At 35.6% G+C, this 24,707-nt stretch overlaps 2 long non-coding RNA genes across 3 annotated transcripts; both read left to right on the top strand.

Moving 5' to 3' along the window:
* Positions 1–7,704: 7,704 nt before the first annotated feature.
* On the top strand, positions 7,705–9,491 carry LOC142239565 (uncharacterized). The gene is made up of 3 exons (XR_012723076.1): positions 7,705–8,203; positions 8,269–8,695; positions 8,761–9,491. It is a non-coding gene; the product is annotated as an uncharacterized LOC142239565 (long non-coding RNA).
* Positions 9,492–22,061: 12,570 nt separating this feature from the next.
* On the top strand, positions 22,062–23,587 carry LOC142239559 (uncharacterized). 2 transcript variants are annotated; one of them, XR_012723074.1, is made up of 5 exons: positions 22,062–22,525; positions 22,619–22,707; positions 22,862–22,923; positions 23,018–23,259; positions 23,327–23,587. It is a non-coding gene; the product is annotated as an uncharacterized LOC142239559 (long non-coding RNA). The 2 variants fall into 2 exon arrangements; XR_012723073.1 differs by having other exon boundaries at positions 22,619–22,923.
* Positions 23,588–24,707: the final 1,120 nt, after the last annotated feature.

The following is a 24,707-nucleotide window of genomic DNA, read 5'->3' as shown; positions in this document are numbered from 1 at the left end:
GAGAAGCAAATTGCATCCGATCCGGCTGAAATTTGGTACATGGTATTGGTATATGGTCTCTAACAACTGTGCAAAAATTGGTCCACATCGGTCCATAATTATATATAGACCCCATATAAACCGATCTCCAGATTTCGCTTGCGAAGGCTCAAAGAGAAGCAAATTGCATCCGATCCGGCTGAAATTTGGTACATGGTATTGGTATATGGTCTCTAACAACTGTGCAAAAATTGGTCCACATCGGTCCATAATTATGTATAGCGCCCATATAAACCGATCCCCAGATTTGGGTTGCGGAGCCTCAAAGAGAAGCAAATTTCATCCGATCCGCCTGAAATTTGGTACATGATATTGTTGTATGATCTATGATATGATTCTAGAGAAAATTTTGTTAAAATTTTTTCATAATAAAATTTTCATCATTGTTAAAATTTTATTTCTGTAGAAAATTTTGTTCAAATGTTATTCGGTTCATAATCATGGTTGCCACTCGAGCCAAAAATAATCTACCAAGATTTTATTTCTATAGAATATTTTGTCAAAAGTCTATTTCTATAGAAAATTTTGTTAAAATTTTATTTCTGTATTTTGACAAAATTTTCTATAGAAAGAAAATTTTGACAAAAATTTCCTTTCTATAGAAAATTTTGTCAAAATTTTTACTTCTATAGAAAATTTTATTTCTATAGAAAATTTTGTTAAAATTTTATTTCTGTAGAAAATTTTGTCAAAATTTTATGTCTACTTTGTCAAACTGAATTATATACGTATTAGATCGATCTTTTTTGATTTAATATATACCACGTATGGACTTACATACAATTTAGAAGATGGTGTTAAGAGGTTTTAAGATACCTTGCCATCGGCAAGCGTTACCGCAACTTAAGTAATTCGATTGTGGATGGCAGTGTTTAGAAGAAGTTTCTACGCAATCCATGATGGAGGGTACATAAGCTTCGGCCTGGCCGAACTTACGGCCGTATATACTTGTTAGAGTTGGGACAGTAAAGTGAAATAAGGAGGAAATAGTGAAAAATTACACAGTAAAATGTATAAAAACAAAGTTTAGTTCCTCTTTATTAATAAGTAGTCCACGAGGAGTTGACGGACACCTTCAAATATAAAAGCGGGCATTAAGTTCGAGTTTTGCAGCTAAAACAATTTAAAAAGTTTATTTTCTTTAAAATTAATTATTAAAGAAAAATAAAAGGCATTTTAGAGCGATGGTGTTAAATGCTAGTAAAAAACTGTTCACGCCAGTTTTTTGTTACAAAATTGTTATTTTTGCAAAAAAAAAAATAATATTTTATCCAAAAATCAGTCAATTTCGTTTATATCAAGCACTGTTATTGACTATAAATCTTTAATAACCCACATTTCGAAGTTTCATTATAAAAATTTAAGTATAAATACAAATGTTATTTTTTGGGCTCAAAATGCTTCCAAACATATAATATGTTCACATAAAACAAACATATTAATGTTTCGGCAGTATCCCATAATATATGTGCTTCCTGCAAAATATGTTTGGAACATATGTTAAAGAAGCGATTTTTTTTGAGGGTGAAGGTTTGTCCCAAATACATACATTTAAATATCACTCGATCTGGACAGAATTTGATAGACTTCTACAAATCTATAGACTCAAAATTTAAGTCGGCTAATGCACTAGGGCGCAACACAATGTACAACACATTCTCTATTCAACCGTCGAACGGAACGGACGTGTTTTTCAATAGCGGATAAACTCATCGTAATAGGTACCTACTACGAATTTCAAGTGTGGTGGGATATTAAGCCACCATGCAGCGAAATTCCAAGTCATCCACTGGGTTGCTAACTTCAGGGCCCAGTGGACGGGTATCGACTGGGGTTATAAATCTGGGCAATGACCAAGAGTTAGGCCCAATTAGTCGACCTGTAGACGGGTCGACAGGTGGCGACACTCTGACAAGTCGAACTTTTTCTAAGGTAACGACATCAAAAGGAGGTAATCCCTCACGAAAGAGATTCAAGGAACGCAGAAATGCTTTGTTTATCCTAAAGAAGTTAGGATCAGTCGACCCAAGCACGCTGTCGGCTAAACAAAGCGATTCCTTAAAATGGGCTCAAGGAATTCTTGAGACTGGAAAAAGGGAACGATCGCCGGATGAGCTGCCATCCTCCAAAAGGGATCAAAGATCGTTTGCCTCAGTTGCTAAAGATAGCCTTGTGATGGCTATCATTAATAAAGGAGCATTGGACGGTATGGTTCCAAAGCAAAAATGGGGGGAAATTGAGAATGCTCTGTCTGTCGTCTACTCACAGGTGCTGGAAAAGTTTCCCGGCCCAGATCCTCGACACCAAGAGGCTGGTTGGTATCAAGGACGATTTAAGCTAGTCGCATTTGAGGACCAGAGGTCTATAGAATGTTTTAAAGCTGCTCTGATACTAATTGGTGAAGTTTGGGAAGGAGCTGCTCTAGAGTTAGTCGAGAAGAAAGACATACCGGCTAGACCTAGAGCACATGCCTGGATACCTGCAAACCCTTCTGACCCTGAATCTATTTTAAATAGACTGAAACGATGCAATCCAGATCTTCCAACAGCTGATTGGAAGGTTGGCCGTTTGGATGAAGTGGATGGACCAAGACGGCATGCAGTGTTTATATTGAACACTCAGTCTTTGCCACATCTGGCAAAGTCCCAGGGCCGTGTATGTTATGGCTTTCATTATATCCAAATGAAGGTGTATAAAAACGATCAGCTAAAGGATTCAGAAATGGACAAGCCCCTGTCTGAATCAGAAGTAAGCGGATCCTCTTGCGAAGTCGAGGGAGATACCAAAGTTGAAGACATGGATAGATACCGTATGCGTGAGGAGGCTTCTATTGCCTCAGAACTCACCAAAGTCGAACCTATGGTTATTGCGAGAGTCACCGATATCTCTGAAGAGGACATTCTTGATGACTCGATTGAAGCGGCTGATGTGACGGTTGTTGAAAATCTCGATGGTCCTACGGATCCTCCAGATAAATCTTCATCATTGTAAGGCTGCATGTGCTGCCTTAAAAGTTCTCCTGATGAAAGGGGACATAGACATAGTTCTTATTCAAGAACCATATGTTTATAGAAACAAAATATGTGAATTAAGTACTCCGGGGTTCAAACTATTGCAGTATACTGGTAATGATGTAATTCGAGCCTGTATAATTGCTAAAAACGAGCTTAACTTGTTTCTGCTTCCTTCAATGTGCAATGCAGACACTGTCGTTGCCAATTTAGAAATAGCCAAATGCAAATATTGGGTATCTTCGGTCTATATGGGACATGACAGGGAGATGCCTCCATGTGCCGTTAAGACCTTAGTTGAGGAGTCACTGAAAACAAAGACGAAACTCATTATGGGATGCGATGCGAATGCGCATCATAGTATTTGGGGAAGTAGTGATACTAATGCAAGGGGAGAGTCGCTAATAGAGTTTATTTTGCGTACTAATCTGGTAGTTTGCAACAAGGGAGATGCCCCAACCTTTGTCACTAAAAACAGGCAAGAGGTTTTGGACATCACCTTGGCCTCGCAAGAACTGAATGAAATGATATCTGAGTGGCAGGTTTTAAGTGAACACAGCTTCTCAGATCATCGCTACATCAGTTTCAAATTTGATGTTCATATCACCAAGACCATATTTTCGCCAAATGTTAGGAAAGCTGACTGGAATAGGTATAGGGAATCGTTCAATATGATGATACCGGAAATAACAGAGACAAATATGAGAAATGTGCAAGATATCGAACACGCAGTGGAGCGGATTACTAAGGCCTTCAACATCTCACTGAAAGCTGCATGCCCTAGAGGAAAGCCAAGGGGGAAACATCGACCACCATGGTGGTCTACGGAATTAAGTAATATGAGGAAATCCTGCAGGAAGCTCTTTAACAAGGCAAAGTCCACCAGAGCCCCTGAGGACTGGGACGCTTACAAGAGGAATCTGAGAGGATACAAGCGAGAACTGAGAAAGGCTCAGCATAACTCTTGGAATGACTATTGCAGCAGTATTGAGAATACGTCCGAGGCTTCCAGACTACGGAAAGTTCTAGCATCCACCAACTCCGCTCCAGGTTTCATTAAAACATCGGAGGGAAATTGGACAACGTCCAGTGAGGAGACGCTGGAGGTACTATTGGACACACATTTTCCTGGAAATCAGACGGTTGAACCATGTACTGGCGGTGCCACAGTTGCTCAGCGGTCGTTTCCTGTCGAGGAAATTGTATCGGAAACTAGAATAAGATGGGCGCTAAATAGCTTTGGACCATTCAAATCCCCCGGACCTGATGGAATTACTCCGGCGGAATTACAAGCTGTAATTGACAAAATTATCCCCTGGTTGTCAGTGATATATAAAGGATGTATCAACTTATCATACATCCCAGGAAAGTGGAGGGAAACAAAAGTCGTTTTCATACCTAAAGCGGGAAAAGCCTCTCACTCGAGGGCGAAGGATTTCCGACCAATCAGCTTATCCTCATTCCTACTTAAGACTCTGGAGAGGATGATAGATATTTATCTTAGAACTAGCATCGATTCAACGTTGTTCTCGAAAGGACAGCATGCATACTCGAAGGGCAGGTCTACTGAGACCGCACTACATGAGCTAGTCAGCTTTATTGAAAGCTCACTATCTGTCAAAGAATACACAATCGTGGCGTTTCTAGACATCGAAGGGGCGTTCAATAATGTCCATCCGAGCTCGATATTAAATGGACTGACAACTCTGAATGTTGATCCATGTATACTCAGGCTGTTAGACGAACTGCTAATGAAGAGACGTATTTCAGCCACACTAGGACAAGCAAACATACAAAGGTATGTGAACAGAGGCACTCCCCAAGGAGGAGTTCTATCACCTCTTCTTTGGAATGTTGCTATAAATAGCCTTCTGGTTACTCTAGAAAAAGAAAGGATAAAAGTGGTGGCATACGCAGATGATGTGGCTCTGGCAGTCAGGGGAAAATTCCCATCCACAATCAGAGATATTATTCAGAGGGCCCTCCGGATGACTGAGAAATGGGCGAAAGACAATGGTCTTGGGGTAAATCCTGCAAAGACAGAATTAGTCATGTACTGCAACGATCGCAAAACTCCCACGGTTAGGCCTATTTCCTTAGGGGGTATTGAAATTCCCTTTGGTGAATGTGCAAAATACCTTGGCGTTATTTTGGACAGGAAGCTGAACTTTAAGCTTAATATTGAAGAAAGGGCGAGAAAGGCAACTGTAGCTTTGTACTCGTGCAAAAAGGCAATAGGAAAAAAGTGGGGACTGAAACCAAAAATTGTGCATTGGCTATACACGGCAGTGGTTAGACCTATAATGCTATATGGTGTTGTAGTCTGGTGGCCGGCACTTCAGAAACCGACTTGTTTAGATAAAGTTCAGCGTATGGCGTGTTTGTGTATTTCAGGCGCATTCAGCAAGACAGGAACAAATTCCCTTAATGTCGTGCTGCATCTATTGCCTTTAGACATTTTGGCCAAACAGTCAGCTGCAACAACGGCTGTGCGGTTGCGCGAACTATCGCTGTGGTCGGAAAAAGGTTACGGTCACAGTTTTGTCCTCAAAATAATGTCAGATGTGCCTAACGTAGTGGATTACACTTTGGCGAGTCCACTTTTCGACAAGAAGTTTGAGACTCTAATCCCCAACAGTGAGGCGTGGTGCACACAGACCCCGGGGAATAAAGAATATATAGATTTCTACACTGATGGCTCCAAATTGGATGGACAAGTGGGGTTCGGAGTATATTCTAATGATCTGGAACTTCGAATAGCGAAAAGATTACCTAATCACTGTAGTGTTTTTCAGGCTGAAATATTAGCAATAAGAGAGGTGGCGAATTGGCTGAGAAGTAATGTTCCAAAAAATGTGGGCATTAATATATACTCAGACAGTCAACCTGCAATAAAATCCTTGGACTCTGTGTTCCTCAACTCGAAAACGGCCATCGACTGCCGCAAATCTCTCAATGAGATGGCTGAGCAGTACAATATTCACCTAATATGGGTGCCTGGCCATAGGAACATACCGGGGAACTGCGAAGCGGATGAGTTGGCAAGGCTAGGGACTACCTTACATATTCCAGGGGAACTAGAATTTGTTGGTATGCCCCTAGCTACCTGCAAGCTCATGCTACGTGAGAAGGCTGTTATGATGGCAAATGTTCGATGGGAGAATTGCAAGGGTTGTAACGACACCAAGCAAATATGGCCCCATTTCAACTTAAACCGCACACTAGATATGCTAATGTTCTCGAGACGTCAGATATCACTCCTGATATCTGCTATAACGGGTCGCTGCCTGATAGGCGATTTTGCAAAAACTATTGGCGCGAAGTATAATGACTATTGTATGAGCTGTCATGATGCGGAGGAAAAAGAATCAATTAAACACCTCTTGTGTGAGTGTCCTGCATTTTGTGTAAAGCGCAAGCAACTTTTAGGAGCATATAGCTTCAGATTACTGGCGGATCTGGAAAACGTTAACTTAAGCAGTCTGCTACTGTTTTTGGAACAATCTGGTTGGTTCAACAAAGAAAAATAATCAAGAAGGTTCAGCGGTTAAAACTAGAAGTGCCCATATGTAATAGGTACTTTTAGTTAATGTGGTATCACAATGGACTGAATAGTCTAAGTGAGCCTGAATCTTAATCGGGCTGCCACTTTAACCTAACCTAACCTAACACAATGTAGTAGTAGTAGAAGTAGTATATTTTATTTAATTCATTTGTTTTTGCTTATTATTACATGAATTTGCATACAAGTTACTAATTTATGAAAACAAAATTACATTAATTCGTAATGCTCTTATATAAATTCATTAAATTAAAGATTACAGCTATGACATTTTGTCGTCAGCCGGTATTCATTTTATCTAATTAAGTTTAATTTTAGTTAAGGGAAATATAAATCAGATTGAATTAAAAGTTAATTAAGCATACTCGCTTATAATCAGTTTGCGATATCGTAGAGAAATTGTGATATATTTAATCAGATTTCTCCAATCATAGACTTCGGTTCCATTTAGTATTCTTATTAGCTCAATCTCGGTTAAAATTGGTTTACAAAAGCATTGCAGTCGATAACCTCTTAACACTGGACATACTGCCACAAAATGGTATATTGTTTCTCTTTCGGCTAAGTTACACAACGTACATTGCTCGGTGTTTCCTACGCTGGTACTTCTGCTGTTAGCATTAAGAAATATTAAATCCAAACGAGCTTTAAAAATCCATGTTATCTCCCAGGCATTGTATTCACCATTAAAATAGAGTCTTCCTCGCGACAAGTCCAGATTTTTATAAAACCTGGATCTACTCTGCAGAGCCATTTGGGTTGATTTTTCCCTATTAGCAAGGGTCATTTTATTAATTAGTATCTGGGCATTGCGGCTCCATTCTCTAGCTGTCATATTGTCTACAAATTGTTGAGCTCCGAACTTGCTTGTTAAATCTAAGAGATTCTTCATCCAAAATATTTTCTTTGCAACGATTATTTTACTCAGTTTATGAGGCAATCGCTCTGAGTGGTATTGAAATAACGTTCTGTAGATATATTTCGTGTGCAGCTGTAAAGAATACAGATGACCCTCTTCCAATTCGGTTTCAATATAAAGCGCAAACTTTGGAGTAGATTCCGGGAGCCTTAACACCACCCAATAAACACAGGATGAGCGTTTTTCAAATGCAATAACTTTTCAGTTTGAGGGTAACTATAATTATCAACATAAATTCAACTTGACTTGAAACAGCTCATATTCAATACATCTTCAAATTGTTTGCGAATTACTTCCAATTTGCCAAAATGTTGACGAAATCTTTGAAAAGGGGTTGAAGATAATATGAGAAAACTTTGACAAAACACTACCCTAAAATGCAACGAAAAAACCATGTGGTTTTCAATACTTGTTTGTGCAACGAAGTTCGTGGTCAATTGAAAGAAATAAAAAACATTTTAGACAAAAAACTGAATTTACTCCAAATAGTTTCTAATAATACGTATGTGAAAATAAAAAAATGATATGAAACTTTAAGGAAGACACTAAATTATATCTCTTTGCCGAAAACTAAAATTATGGATTCTACGTTCTTTAAAACATTAAAAAGCTGACCGATGAAAAAATGTTGGACAAGTAACTGGAACTGCTTCAAATAGTTTATAATAATTGGTAAGTCAATATGAAAAATTAAATCAACACTTTAGAGAAGTCACTAAATTTAAATCTCATTGCAGAAAACTAAAATATTTGGATGCTGCATTCTTGGAAGCATTAAGAGGTTGACCAATGAAAAATGATGGTGGCTTATCGAAAAGAGAAAGTTTCCATAAATCAAAGTACAATGAATTAAACTTGGTATTTATGCTTTTCCATATCAACTACTGGGTGATAATTCGCATCAAGACTATAGTTTAATTTACATCGCATCATCGGTTTAATTTGATATTTTGTGAATTGAAATTGCTGGAAATTTATTCTAACTCTCTAGTCATCAAGTTCCTTGCTAATTTCCCGAATTTTAATGAGTTTTACAAGAATTTTGTTACACCAACGTTCTTGAGGAATTTTGTGGGTTTCAATACATTTTGTGCCACGATGTACGTGGTCAGTTATTTTTATTGGCATAAAACTGAAATTAATCCAAAACGGTAATTATAATTGGTAAGTCAAAATAAAAAGTGAAATGAAAACGTACTGGAAATCACAAAACTCGATTTTTTTTGCAGAAAACTAAAATCATTGGATGTTATATTCTTGGGAGATGTTGACCGGTGAAAAAATGATGAAGGAAACAACAAAGAAAAGATTCCAGAAAACTTGCAAAGTGCAACCAATTAAAACAAAGTGCAGCAGTTCCTAAATCAAGAACTTCTGGATGAAAATGTGCATTACATCAATTTACATTCCGTCATCAGTTTGATATTTTGTGAATTCCTCTTGATGGAATTGAATTCTAACACGCAGGCCAGCAAGTTCCTCGATAGTAATTATTTGAAATTGTCAGCATATTAATTAATAATTAGTTAATTAATAGTTATGTGACACCAACATTATGGGGGAAATTATACATGAAAAATGTTTAACTTATTTAAAGTTGTATTGATAGTTTTAGTTATTAATACCTTTAATAAGATAATTATGTTTTGATGGAATCTATTCTAACACGCAGGCCAGCAAGTTCCTCGATAGTAATTATTTGAAATTGTCAGCATATTAATTAATAATTAGTTAATTAATAGTTATGTGACACCAACATTATGGGGGAAATTATACATGAAAAATGTTTAAGTTATTTAAAGTTGTATTGATAGTTTTAGTTATTAATACCTTTAATAAGATAATTATGTTTTGATTGGTATTATAACATATTATTATTTTTATATATTGTTAATGTTATTTTTAATATTATTATATTTTTAACGAAAAAAATTAATAAAATGTACAAAATCACTAGAAATTTAGTGTTGACTTTCAGTAAGAACTGGGATTGACTTTCATGCAAATTGTGGTTAGAAAATATTCGCAGCAATATTAGTTTTTAATTTGTCTCACATTGAAAACTGTTTGAGAAATTATTGAGTAGCAATGCATTTCAATTTGAGGATTACAATTGAGAGATTATTGCTATTGTGTTGAATTTTACTGTTGAGGGTAATGTCTGTTTTTTGTTGAGAACGCGATTTTCTCAACAATTTCTCAACTTGAATATTACCCTAATCCTTTGAAAAAATGTTTGAAAAATTATTGCATTTTATTATTTTTCAAACGTTTGTGTTTATTGGGCAATTTCAAAAAGAATCGCTGCAATTGGTCGACATCCTCAAAGTTACCATATCCCCAAACTTGAGCAGCGTATGTTTGTACTGATCTGCATACCGCCATGTAAAGGCTCCATTTTTGTTGCAATGATATATCATCTTTTTTCAAAAAATTCTTCCAAGTGCTATTGATGGACTTTGAGGTGTTGACTACCAAGCTCCATTTTTTGCAATATTCTTCCAAGTTATTTATCATGAATTGGAACGTCGCTGGGTCTTCAGCCAAAACGACGATGTCATCAGCATATAGCAATATTCTTATATTGAGCTCCTCTATATTTATCCCCCCTTCCAATGATTCATTCAGATCGTTTATATATAACGCGAATAATAAAGGTGATAGTAGACAACCCTGTTTTAGGCCTGTTTCCGTCTCAAAGAACTCTGACAACTCTTCTCCATTCCAAACTGCCGATTGTGTACTCCTGTATAATGTTTCAATCATGCTAACAAATTTGTATGAGATTCCGAGATGGTGCAGTTTGTAAATCAATAGGTTTCGTGATATTTTATCGAACGCTGCTTTGAAATCCACAAAGAATGCGTATACCTTCCTTTTTTCGGCCAGTTTTGCAGATATAATGGCTGATAGATTGTAAATATTGTCCACCGTCGAGTAATTTTTTCGAAAACCGGCTTGATGTTCCACTAATATGCTATGCTCGTCAACCCAATTTACAAGTCTTTGATTAAGCACTCCCATAAATATTTTTGCCACCGTGTTCATGAAAGATATTCCTCTGTAGTTTTCCGGATTTTCTAAACTTCCTTTTTATGAATTGGAAATATTACAGACCTCTGGAATTCGGAATCTATTCTATTCTCCTTATATATTTTCGAATAAATCTTGGCAAGCTGAGTGAGAAATTCGTCCGTAGCATTTGCGAATGCTACGGACGATGTTAGTAAAAACAAGTATATACGGCCGTAAGTTCGGCCAGGCCGAAGCTTATGTACCCTCCATCATGGATTGCGTAGAAACTTTTTCTAAACACTGCCATCCACAATCGAATTACTTAAGTTGCGGTAACGCTTGCCGATGGCAAGGTATCTTAAAACCTCTTAACACCATCTTCTAAATTGTATGTAAGTCCATACGTGGTATATATTAAATCAAAAAAGATCGATCTAATACGTATATAATTCAGTTTGACAAAGTAGACATAAAATTTTGACAAAATTTTCTACAGAAATAAAATTTTAACAAAATTTTCTATAGAAATAAAATTTTCTATAGAAGTAAAAATTTTGACAAAATTTTCTATAGAAAGGAAATTTTTGTCAAAATTTTCTTTCTATAGAAAATTTTGTCAAAATACAGAAATAAAATTTTAACAAAATTTCCTATAGAAATAGACTTTTGACAAAATATTCTATAGAAATAAAATCTTGGTAGATTATTTTTGGCTCGAGTGGCAACCATGATTATGAACCGAATAACATTTGAACAAAATTTTCTACAGAAATAAAATTTTGACAATGATGAAAATTTTATTATGAAAAAATTTTAACAAAATTTTCTCTAGAATCATATCATAGATCATACAACAATATCATGTACCAAATTTCAGGCGGATCGGATGAAATTTGCTTCTCTTTGAGGCTCCGCAACCCAAATCTGGGGATCGGTTTATATGGGCGCTATACATAATTATGGACCGATGTGGACCAATTTTTGCACAGTTGTTAGAGACCATATACCAATACCATGTACCAAATTTCAGCCGGAGCGGATGAAATTTGCTTCTCTTTGAGGCTCCGCAAGCCAAATCTGGGGATCGGTTTATATGGGGGCTATATATAATTATGGACCGATGTGGACCAATTTTTGCATGATTGGTAGAGACTATCTACCAACACCATGTACCAAATTTCAGCCGGATCGGATGAAATTTGCTTCTCTTTGAGGCTCCGCAAGCCAAATCTGGGGATCGGTTTATATGGGGGCTATATATAATTATGGACCGATGTGGACCAATTTTTGCATGGTTGTTAGAGACTATCTACCAACACCATGTACCAAATTTCAGCCGGATCGGATGAAATATGCTTCTCTTAGAGGCTCCACAAGCCAAATCTGGGGATCGGTTTATATGGGGGCTATATGTAATTATGGACCGATGTGGACCAATTTGTGCATGGTTGTTAGAGACCATATACCAACACCATATACCAAATTTCAGCCGGATCGGATGAAATATGCTTCTGTTAGAGGCTCCACAAGTCAAATCTGAGGGTCCCTTTATATGGGGGCTATACGTAAAAGTGGACCGATATGGCCCATTTTCAATACCATCCGACCTACATCGATAACAACTACTTGTGCCAAGTTTCAAGTCGATAGCTTGTTTCGTTCGGAAGTTAGCGTGATTTCAACAGACGGACGGACGGACGGACGGACGGACGGACGGACGGACATGCTTAGATCGACTCAGAATTTCACCACGACCCAGAATATATACTTTATGGGGTCTTAGAGCAATATTTCGATGTGTTACAAACGGAATGACAAAGTTAATATACCCCCATCCTATGATGGAGGGTATAAAAAGATCGATCTAATACGTATATAATTCAGTTTGACAAAGTAGACATAAAATTTTGACAAAATTTTCTACAGAAATAAAATTTTAACAAAATTTTCTATAGAAATAAAATTTTCTATAGAAGTAAAAATTTTGACAAAATTTTCTATAGAAAGAAAATTTTGACAAAAATTTCTACAGAAATAAAATTTTAACAAAATTTTCTATAGAAATAGACTTTTGACAAAATATTCTATAGAAATAAAATCTTGGTAGATTATTTTTGGCTCGAGTGGCAACCATGATTATGAACCGAATAACATTTGAACAAAATTTTCTACAGAAATAAAATTTTGACAATGATGAAAATTTTATTATGAAAAAATTTTAACAAAATTTTCTCTAGAATCATATCATAGATCATACAACAATATCATGTACCAAATTTCAGGCGGATCGGATGAAATTTGCTTCTCTTTGAGGCTCCGCAACCCAAATCTGGGGATCGGTTTATATGGGCGCTATACATAATTATGGACCGATGTGGACCAATTTTTGCACAGTTGTTAGAGACCATATACCAATACCATGTACCAAATTTCAGCCGCATCGGATGCAATTTGCTTCTCTTTGAGCCTTCGCAAGCGAAATCTGGAGATCGGTTTATATGGGGTCTATATATAATTATGGACCGATGTGGACCAATTTTTGCATGGTTGTTAGAGACCATATACCAACATCATGTACCAAATTTCAGCCGGAGCGGATGAAATTTGCTTCTCTTTGAGGCTCCGCAAGCCAAATCTGGGGATCGGTTTATATGGGGGCTATATATAATTATGGACCGATGTGGACCAATTTTTGCATGATTGGTAGAGACTATCTACCAACACCATGTACCAAATTTCAGCCGGATCGGATGAAATTTGCTTCTCTTTGAGGCTCCGCAAGCCAAATCTGGGGATCGGTTTATATGGGGGCTATATATAATTATGGACCGATGTGGACCAATTTTTGCATGGTTGTTAGAGACTATCTACCAACACCATGTACAAAATTTCAGCCGGATCGGATGAAATATGCTTCTCTTAGAGGCTCCACAAGCCAAATCTGGGGATCGGTTTATATGGGGGCTATATATAATTATGGACCGATGTGGACCAATTTTTGCGTGGTTGTTAGAGACCATATACCAACACCATATACCAAATTTCAGCCGGATCGGATGAAATATGCTTCTGTTAGAGGCTCCACAAGTCAAATCTGAGGGTCCCTTTATATGGGGGCTATACGTAAAAGTGGACCGATATGGCCCATTTTCAATACCATCCGACCTACATCGATAACAACAACTTGTGCCAAGTTTCAAGTCGATAGCTTGTTTCGTTCGGAAGTTAGCGTGATTTCAACAGACGGACGGACGGACGGACGGACGGACATGCTTAGATCGACTCAGAATTTCACCACGACCCAGAATATATATACTTTATGGGGTCTTAGAGCAATATTTCGATGTGTTACAAACGGAATGACAAAGTTAATATACCCCCATCCTTGATGGAGGGTATAAAAACGGTGGAAAATATACAAAAATTACAAAGGGATCTTCATAAAAAATGAATGAAAGGCAAAACAGGGTCATTTAGATGTATATTATTTTATTATCTGTATATTATTAAATTATTTATGTATGTTTATACTCGACCCCACGTTCTTCTTTTTTTAGAGTTTTTGAATTCCTTCCAAAATTTCAAACTTTTATACCAAAAACAGTTTTTTGTTACAAAATTTTTATTTTTGCAATAAAAAATAATATTTTATCCAAAAGCTCAGTCCATTTCGTTTATATCAAGCACTGTTCTTTTTTGACTGTAAATCTTTAATAACCCACATTTCGAAGTTTCACTAAAAAAATTTAATATAGTATAAATATAAATGGGTAAATTAAAACAAAATGGTTCGGTCGGAGCAGGGATTGAACCCACGACCTATTGCATGCAAGGCAGACATGCTAACCACTGCTCTACGTGGCCAACAAATGTATGTTTATGTTCGGTTCCCGGTTCGATTCTCCGTCCAGGCGAAAGGTAAAATTTAAAAAATTTATAAAATTGAATAATTTCTTCAAAATTATTTGTATTACAGAAAAAGGTGCCAAGAACTAAAAAATTTCGTGAAAGTGAAAATTATGTGTGGGAATGAGCACAATCTTCTTTGGGGAAAATTCTTCCAAGCATATAGTATTTTTGGGCTCAAAATGCTTCCAAACATATAATATGTTCACATAAAACAAACATATTAATGTTTCGGCAGTATCCAATAATATATGTGCTTCCAAGACGCATTTCTTTAATATAAAGTTTTTTCCATGTTCAAAAGTCGATAAACTCTTCCATGAAGTCGTGTTGTCCTTATAATTAAGTGATTTGACTTGAAAGTGGGTATCATAACATGAAAGAAAAAATTTTTGGGCTAAGGTATAGTTGACTTTAATAATTCAGAAAAATTCTTTAAAATTAATGAAATTGTCTCTAAATCTGTTGTCTTTTTACATCTTGACTACAAATCAAAGAATCGTTCAAATATAGGACATGTTTTTCAACACTTTATTTTAAAGACGTTTTTTACTTGAAACATAGCATAATTTCTACTGGAAGTCGAGCCTGAATTTGGAAAATAAAGTTGTCCGTAACGCGTTTTTAAAGGACTTTGATAGCATATGAAGAAAAAAAGCTGAAAAACGAAAAATTAAAATTTGCTTCCTAGAAGCAAGTACACAAAAACCAAATTTAAAAGAGAATTGTGTCTTAAAAGTATCCTTACTTGTATTCTCCGCGTCTTTGGCTCGGAATCAATACGAAAATTGTTAAAGTAAAGACAAAATCTTTGGAACCGGACATGCTTTTTTTTAGTGTATGACAATCCCATGTTAAATTCATCGCTTCTGTGTCAATTTTGCACCAAAAAGAACATTTTCATTACTTTTTTGGCGACGCTTTTTTTGCTAGGAAGTGAAAAAAGATAATTGCGTCTAAAAAATAGTCTTGAACTTGTCGAAAAATATATACTTTTTTGTTGTTGTTTGTAATACAATTTAGCTTAAATATTCTAAAATTGGCCTACACTTTCTTCCCTGTTGGGTTCACCTTCTTGTTTTGTTGGGTTAATTTTCACACGATATTTGAAGTTGTTATGAAAGTGAGCCCCAATCCTTTTTATGACAATTTTCATGTTTTAAGTATCATTGGTTGGGTCTCACCATCATAGGATCTGGGTCGATGCAGACTACCATATAGGGGGATATTTCGTGCCTTTGCCATTTCTCAACTATATATTTATTTTTGTCGTCAAGTATTCCAACATATGCAATAAGACACCTGGTGTGCTGTATGATCAAAATAAACTAAGACAAATTGGGTTTCTCCATATTTGCAATCTATGAACGAAAAATGGGTAGATTTTTACTCTTTTACCTGAAATTTCAAAATAACTGATAATGAACGGTGGTGTTGTACTAAGTGTATGTGAATAAATGTGTTTTCACCCAAGAATAGTAAAAGTACTTACTTCCTCATGAACAAAATTTTTTCATATCATACCCTTACAGCTTTCCTATGGCGAAATATATGTATGAGCATAAAATTAGGTACATGTAGTCATCGCAATTTTTAATTGCATAAATATTTCCTAAAAACTGATTTAAATTAATTATTTTAAAATGCATTGTCATCAATGATGCGAATTCAACACTGTTGTTGGACACAGTACATTAGAGTACCTTATGCTAACTAATTTATTAGCATACACTGAACAAATTTTAACAACATTATTGCAAACGCGCTCATCACGCCGATATCACAAAAATAAGCAAATATTTTTCGACAAATTCAAGAAAATTTATTAGACATAATTCATTTTTTTTTTGTTAAAGAAAAATTTTTAATTTGAAGGAAAACATTAGAGTTCAAATTTGCAAGAATGTCTTGAGTGCCACACAAAGTTCAATAATAACTCCATGAAATGGGCGTAAAATAGCTTTGGACCATTTAAATCCCTTGGAGCTAATGGAATAACTCCGGCGGAGTTACAAGCAGTGACTGACAGAATCATTCCTTGGTTGTCGACGATATATATAGGATGTATGAACTTAGCATATATTCCAGGAAAGTGGAGGGAAACAAATGTCGTTTTTATACCCCAGCAAAAAAGAGCTTCCAAAAAAGTAGTTTGGATCCCCAATCTGTGATCCGGAAGTAGTGCAAACTTGGATCATCTCCAATGAATTTTACATGGGCTTGTCATAGGACGGAAGTACTCCCTTTTTGGATCCTTTGCATTGCTTTAGAAGTTGTGCCCTGGAAGTTAATTTGAATGAAGAAATTTAAGAAGCGAAAAAAAAAAAAAAATTTTCAACCAATTTCACTTTTTTTCATCCATATGTTTTATTACACAATTATTTTCCTATTATCTAATTTTTACAATTTGAAAAACTTTTTCGCTCCGACAGGGGTTGAACCTGGGTTTGCTGGCACCATAACAGAACGCCTTAGCACACTCAGCCACAAACGCCATTGAACATAAAGCGTCGAAAGGTCAATTCAAATGTTTATGATATGATCGTAATACGACACCAAAGAATAACATTTTAATTGATTCTCAAGATGTTCTTCATTAGTATGAACGAAAAAATAAGAAACGCAGGTTCAAATCTCACCAGCGGCAATTTTTTTATCAAATATTTTTCTAAAAAAATATTTTTTTATGTCATGCATCGTTTTTAGTTTTTATTTTCGGCATATGTTTTCGTATAAATATATTTTTATACCCTCCATCATAGGATGGGGGTATATTAACTTTGTCATTCCGTTTGTAACACATCGAAATATTGCTCTAAGACCCCATAAAGTATATATATTCTGGGTCGTGGTGAAATTCTGAGTCGATCTAAGCATGTCCGTCCGTCCGTCCGTCCGTCTGTTGAAATCACGCTAACTTCCGAACGAAACAAGCTATCGACTTGAAACTTGGCACAAGCAGTTGTTATCGATGTAGGTCGGATGGTATTGAAAATGGGCCATATCGGTCCACTTTTACGTATAGCCCCCATATAAAGGGACCCTCAGATTTGACTTGTGGAGCCTCTAACAGAAGCATATTTCATCCGATCCGGCTGAAATTTGGTATATGGTGTTGGTATATGGTCTCTAACAACCATGCACAAATTGGTCCACATCGGTCCATTATTACATATAGCCCCCATATAAACCGATCCCCAGATTTGGCTTGTGGAGCCTCTAAGAGAAGCATATTTCATCCGATCCGGCTGAAATTTGGTACATGGTGTTGGTAGATAGTCTCTAACAACCATGCAAAAATTGGTCCACATCGGTCCATAATTATATATAGCCCCCATATAAACCGATCCCCAGATTTGGCTTGCGGAGCCTCAAAGAGAAGCAAATTTCATCCGCTCCGGCTGAAATTTGGTACATGATGTTGGTATATGGTCTCTAACAACCATGCACAAATTGGTCCACATCGGTCCATAATTATATATAGACCCCATATAAACCGATCTCCAGATTTCGCTTGCGAAGGCTCAAAGAGAAGCAAATTGCATCCGATCCGGCTGAAATTTGGTACATGGTATTGGTATATGGTCTCTAACAACTGTGCAAAAATTGGTCCACATCGGTCCATAATTATATATAGACCCCATATAAACCGATCTCCAGATTTCGCTTGCGAAGGCTCAAAGAGAAGCAAATTGCATCCGATCCGGCTGAAATTTGGTACATGGTATTGGTATATGGTCTCTAACAACTGTGCAAAAATTGGTCCACATCGGTCCATAATTATGTATAGCGCCCATATAAACCGATCCCCAGATTTGGGTTGCGGAGCCTCAAAGAGAAGCAAATTTCATCCGATCCGCCTGAAATTTGGTACATGATATTGTTGTATGATCTATGATATGATTCTAGAGAAAATTTTGTTAAAATGTTTTCATAATAAAATTTTCATCATTGTCAAAATTTTATTTCTGTAGAAAATTTTGTTCAAATGTTATTCGGTTCATAATCATGGTTGCCACTCGAGCCAAAAATAATCTACCAAGATTTTATTTCTATAGAATATTTTGTCAAAAGTCTATTTCTATAGAAAATTTTGTTAAAATTTTATTTCTGTATTTTGACAAAATTTTCTATAGAAAGAAAATTTTGACAAAAATTTCCTTTCTATAGAAAATTTTGTCAAAATTTTTACTTCTATAGAAAATTTTATTTCTATAGAAAATTTTGTTAAAATTTTATTTCTGTAGAAAATTTTGTCAAAATTTTATGTCTACTTTGTCAAACTGAATTATATACGTATTAGATCGATCTTTTTTGATTTAATATATACCACGTATGGACTTACATACAATTTAGAAGATGGTGTTAAGAGGTTTTAAGATACCTTGCCATCGGCAAGCGTTACCGCAACTTAAGTAATTCGATTGTGGATGGCAGTGTTTAGAAGAAGTTTCTACGCAATCCATGATGGAGGGTACATAAGCTTCGGCCTGGCCGAACTTACGGCCGTATATACTTGTTTCCATTAAAAATCAACAAAAAAATTAAAAATTCTCGTAATTTGCAAAACCTTCTCAAAAGAACTTCCATGGAAGCGAAAAAGTCAATTGGCACAGGTTCAAATCCCAGCGCGTATGAAATTTATTTTTATTTTTTTTTTATTATTTTTTTACTTTTTTATTAATTTATATTTTTTTTTTTTAGTTTATTTATTAGTTTTCTATTTTTTTTTGTAAAATTTAATTGTACAAAATTTGCACTTAAAACAACCTGATTGCGTTCTTTCTAATACTTGTCCACAAGGACTGCATCGGAAGTAGAAAAAATCATTGGTGGATCCCAAGTCGCGCTTTAGAAGAAATGTTTGTGCACTTGTCCAAAAGGACTGCATCGGAAGTGGAAAAAAATTATTGGGGGATCCCACGATGCGCTTTAGAAGAAATGTTTGTGGACTTGTCCAAAAGGACTGCATCGGAAGTTGAAAAAACTCGATGGGGGATGGGCTTTAAAAGAAATGTTTGAGGAACAACTTCCAATTTTTTTTGCTGGGTACCTAAAGCTGGAAAAGCCTCTCACTCGAGTGCGAAGGATTTCCGACCAATCAGCTTATCCTCATTCCTACTTAAGACTCTGGAGAGGATGATAGATATTTATCTTAGAACTAGCGTCGATTCAAATTTGCTCTCGACACGACAGCATGTATACTCGAAGGGCAGGTCTACTGAGACCGCATTGCATGAACTGGTCAGCTTTATTGAAAGCTCACTATCTGTCAAAGAATACACAATCGTGGCGTTTCTAGACATCTAAGGGGCGTTCAACAACATCCATCCGAGCTCGATTTTAAATGGACTGACAACTCTGAATGTTGATCCAGGTATACTTAGACTGTTAGACGAACTTCTAACAAAGAGACGCATTTCAGCCACACTAGGACAAGCAAACATACAAAGGTATGTGAACAGAGGCACTCAACAAGGAGGAGTTCTATCACCTCTTCTTTGGAATGTTGCTATAAACAACCTTCTGGTTTCCCTAGAAAAATAAAGGATAAAAGTGGTGGCATACGCAAATGATGTGGCGCTAACAGTCAGGGAGAAATTCCCATCCACAATCAGAGATATTATACAGAGAGCCCTCCGGATGACTGACAAATGGGCGAAAGATAATGGTCTTGGAGTAAATCCTGCAAAGACAGAACTAGTCATGCACTGCAAAGATCGCAAAACTCCCACGGTTAGGCCCATTTCCTTAGGGTGTATTGAAATTCCCTTTGCTGAGTGCACAGAAAATAATATTATCATTTTTCAGCTAACAATAAATTGTTGTTATAGAAAATGTTTAAGAGCAACAAAATTTTTGTTGATATAACAAAATGTTTGTTGATATAACAAAATTGCTTGCTAAAGTGACTAAAATCGTAATTGTATTTACAAATTACTTTGTTAGCTCAAATTTAAACATAATTTTAATAGTATTGACAATCAAATTAATTGATATTTTTTTTTTGTGTGCAAAATACCTTGGAAGCAACGGTAACTTTGTACTCGTGCAAAAAGGCAATAAAACCACAAATTGTGCATTAGCTATACACGGCAGTGGTTAGACCTATAATGCTATATGGTGTCGTAGTCTGGTGGCCGGCACTTCACCAACCGACAAATTTAGACAAAGTTCAGCGTATGGCGTGCTTGTGTATCTCAGGCGCATTCAGCAAGACAAGAACAAATTCCCTTAATGTCATGCTGCATCTATTGGCTGTCGACATTTTGGCCAAACAGTCAGCTGCAACAACGGCTGTGCGGTTGCGCGAGCTATCGCTGTGGTCGGAAAAAATGTACGGCTACAGTTCGGTCCTCAAAATAATGCCAGATGTGCCTAACGTAGTGGATTACACTCTGGCGAAACCACTTTTCAACAAAAAGTTTAAAACTCTAATTCCCAACAGTGAGGCGTGGTGTGCACAAACCCCGGGGAATAAAAGATATATAGATTCCTACACCGATGGCTCCAAATTGGATGGACAAGTGGGTTTTGGAGTATATTCCAAAGATCTGGAACTTCGAATAACGAAAAGATTACCTAATTACTGTAGTGTTTTTCAGACTGAAATATTAGCAATAAGAGAGGTGGCGAATTGGCTGAGAAGTAATGTTCCAAAAAATGTGGGCATTAATATATACTCAGACAGTGAACCTTGGACTGTGTGTTCCTTAACTCGAAAACGGCCATCGACTGCCGCAAATCTCTCAATGAGATGGCTGAGCAGCATAATATTCACCTAATATAGGTGCCTGGCCATAGGAACATTCCTTAACTCGAAAACGGCCATCGACTGCCGCAAATCTCTCAATGAGATGGCTGAGCAGCACAATATTCACCTAATATAGGTGCCTGGCCATAGGAACATACCGGGGAACTGCGAAGCGGATAAGTTGGCGAGGCAAGGGACTACCTTACATATTCCAGGGGAACTAGAATCTGTTGGTACGCTCCTGGCTACCTGCAAGCTCATACTGCGTGAGAAGGCTGTTATGATGGCAAATGTTCTATGGGAGAATTGCAAGTGTTGTAACGACACCAAGCAAATATGGCACCAAATTTTAGGGGCTATAGCTTTAGATTACTGGCGGACCTGGAAAACGTTAACTTAGGCAGGCTGCCAATTTTTTTTGGAACAATCTGGTTGGTTCAACAGAAGAAAATAATCGAGAAGATTCTGGGGTTAAAACTAGAAGTGCCCATATGTAATAGGTACTTTTAGTTAATGTGGTATCACAATGGACTGAATAGTCTAAGTGGACCTGAATCTTAATCGGGCCGCCAATTTAACCTAACCTAACCTAACCTAACCTAACCTAACTCCATGAACTAAAATAAAGTTAAATTGGCTTTAGTGAAATAGAGGGTTCACTTTTTGTTAAGTGTACACACACAAAATTATCACCAAATTTTTTTCAATTAAACACTTAATTGAATTTGGAAACGGATTCAATTAATATGTTAATTGATTCAATTAATTATTTAATCAAATCCGAATAAAATCCAATTAAAAAAATGATTGATATTTGTTACGTTTCCAATTAAAATATTAATTGATTCAATCAATTTGTTAACCAATTCGGAAATAATTTTCAATTACAAACGTGATTGAATTTTTTCCGTTTCCAATTACATATGTGATTGATCCAATCACCTTTGTGATTGAAACTGAATAATTTTGAGCAATGGAAAGAGCGAAAAGAGAACAAGAGAATGGGTATTTATTCAACAATGTATGATGGAGAGATCAGTCTGTGGAAGTAACTCGTAACGAACGGTTGGGTTTTTGTTTTTCGCGTAAATTGAAAAACATGATTGGCGACATTCTGTCTGCTGCATTCAAAATGTGTGCATAAATATTTTGAACGCAACAACAAATCATAGCAAAGGGTTGAAATAAATAAAGTGTGCAACAACAAACGGACACGTGGTAAAGGTTTGAAAAAAATATATGACAGAACGCATTTGAAATTACCTGTGTTTGTGTTTTGTGGTATTGTAAAAATGGAAAACAATCTACGTTTATTGAAGGTAAAAAATTGTGAAATGTGAATACCGTTTTCCATTGAAGCCTGTTTACATTAAACGGACTAAAATAATATATTTTTTATTCATTTCTTTTAGTGACCAATTTTATTTCGTGAAATTGACCAATCAATCCCACCAACTCCATCATTTTATCAAATATATAATAATATGTTTGCAATAAAAAAGTGGGTACCGTATTGATCTTTTAAAATTATAAATTTTTTTCACTCCTAGTTTTCTTAAAACCAAGAGCGGTATGGGTTTGTTGGAAGATTCACCTTGAAGTTGCGAAGTAGCGTTGGCATTAAATTGCATTTTTGTTTTACCTGTCTTTTTCAGTTTGAACCCAAGTAGAGAGCAGTATATCTGGTATATAAACTAATGAGCTGAATTATGTAATGGTAAAAAAGTTCTTTCTTTTGGATTTAAAAATATGAAAAATATCCGATAATAATAAAAATATGTATTTTCCATTTATATTTTTTCTATTTCCAGAATTTGCAAAGTATCATCAATATAATACCAAATATTACATTGCTTTCCAATTATTTTTGTCTTTGATTGGTTCAGATTTTAATAGACGATTTTAATGTGTGGAAATTTTGGAAAGGAATTGTTACTAAAATTAAATTACCGAGCTCCTTAATACACCTTTTTATGCTAAAAGACTACAACTGCAAAAGAAGATTATAAATCTGCAACCTGGAACTAAGAATTGAACTTGATATTCTATGCAGGTAATGTTTAACAAAATTAACTTTTAATTGAACAAAATTAAATTCGAATTATTCTGTTTACTTTCAGAAAAACTAATTTAGCTTACAGGCTGCTGAATTATTGGAAATCTAGGCGCATCTACATATTAGAAGGAACATGCTAACATGGTTATTATTATAAGGAAGATAATGATTTATATAATTTATTTTTTCACCCTATAGTTGTTATTGATAGTAGTTGTATTTGTAAGTTATGTTAGAACAAAACACAAATGACAAGAACCAAATTTATTTGTCTATTGCATAATTCAAATAATAATAAAATATTAAATATGTTTTATAAGAAACACATATTTTCTTTTATTTCAAAAGAAAAAAACTAAATACGATTTTGGGTTCGCAATATATAAATTTTTTGATCGAAATTTATAGCCAATTTCAATTAATTATTTAATTGAATGAATCAAATAGTTGATTAATTTTTGTCGCGAAATTAATTAAAATGTTAATTGATTCAATTAAAACTGTGATTGAATTTTATGTTAAAAATTAATCACGTTTTTAATTGATTCAATCACACAATTAATTGATTCCGTGACAAAAGTCAATTAAATTTTTAATTAAAAATCGTGTTGGTTTTCAATCAAAATGGGTGATTGATACTATCATTTTCGTGATTGAAGACATTTCAATTAAAAAAATGATTGAATCCGCGATTTTCGTGATTGAAATCAAAAAAATTTTTTTTGTGTGTAGCATTACAGATTTTTTATTATTGTGTTATGGAAATATTTCACTTTCCGAAGTGTTCGGGAAGACTGTTACTTCGAACATCCTCATCAATTCCCTTTATTGGGCAATGTGCACCCAGAGAATGAATATGATCACCTCAAACATGTTTCAAGAGCACCATGTAAATATTTCACAGCGACCATGCTACATGGTCGCTGTTTGTTTTTGTCGTAAACATATTCTATTCTCGTCAAACATAACATGCTTTCCGAAATCAGATACATAATCTCCGAGAAAAGAACATGGTTTCGACAAGCATGCTACATGTTTTCCGTGAAAAAGTAACATTTTGCTCTTGGAACATGGTTGGGGTGATCATATTCCTTCTCTGCGTGTACTATAAGAATACTAATAAGAAACCTTATGCCCTCAACAACAAATGTAGCTAATCCACTTTTTCTGTTATTCCTTATTGCTTAACTGCGAATAATTGACATTTTATGTTGATCAAAATCAAATTACACAATGTTAAGGACAAATTTCTTTAAAATAATGAAATATTAATTAAAAGAAAATTCATAATCAATATTTCAAACATTTTTGTATTAAATTTAGGGAAAAAAAATTTGGAAATTTAAGTCCCTTCGTTAAAAGGGGGCAGCCCGATTTATTCTCAGGCTCATTTAGACTATTCAGTCCCTCTATTATAGTGGCATATGTCTTTTAACTAAGCCCAA

Source organism: Haematobia irritans, chromosome 1 (genome assembly GCF_050003625.1).
Source record: "Haematobia irritans isolate KBUSLIRL chromosome 1, ASM5000362v1, whole genome shotgun sequence".
Lineage (NCBI taxonomy): Eukaryota > Metazoa > Arthropoda > Insecta > Diptera > Muscidae > Haematobia > Haematobia irritans.
This window is presented reverse-complemented; position numbering and strand designations above follow the sequence as displayed.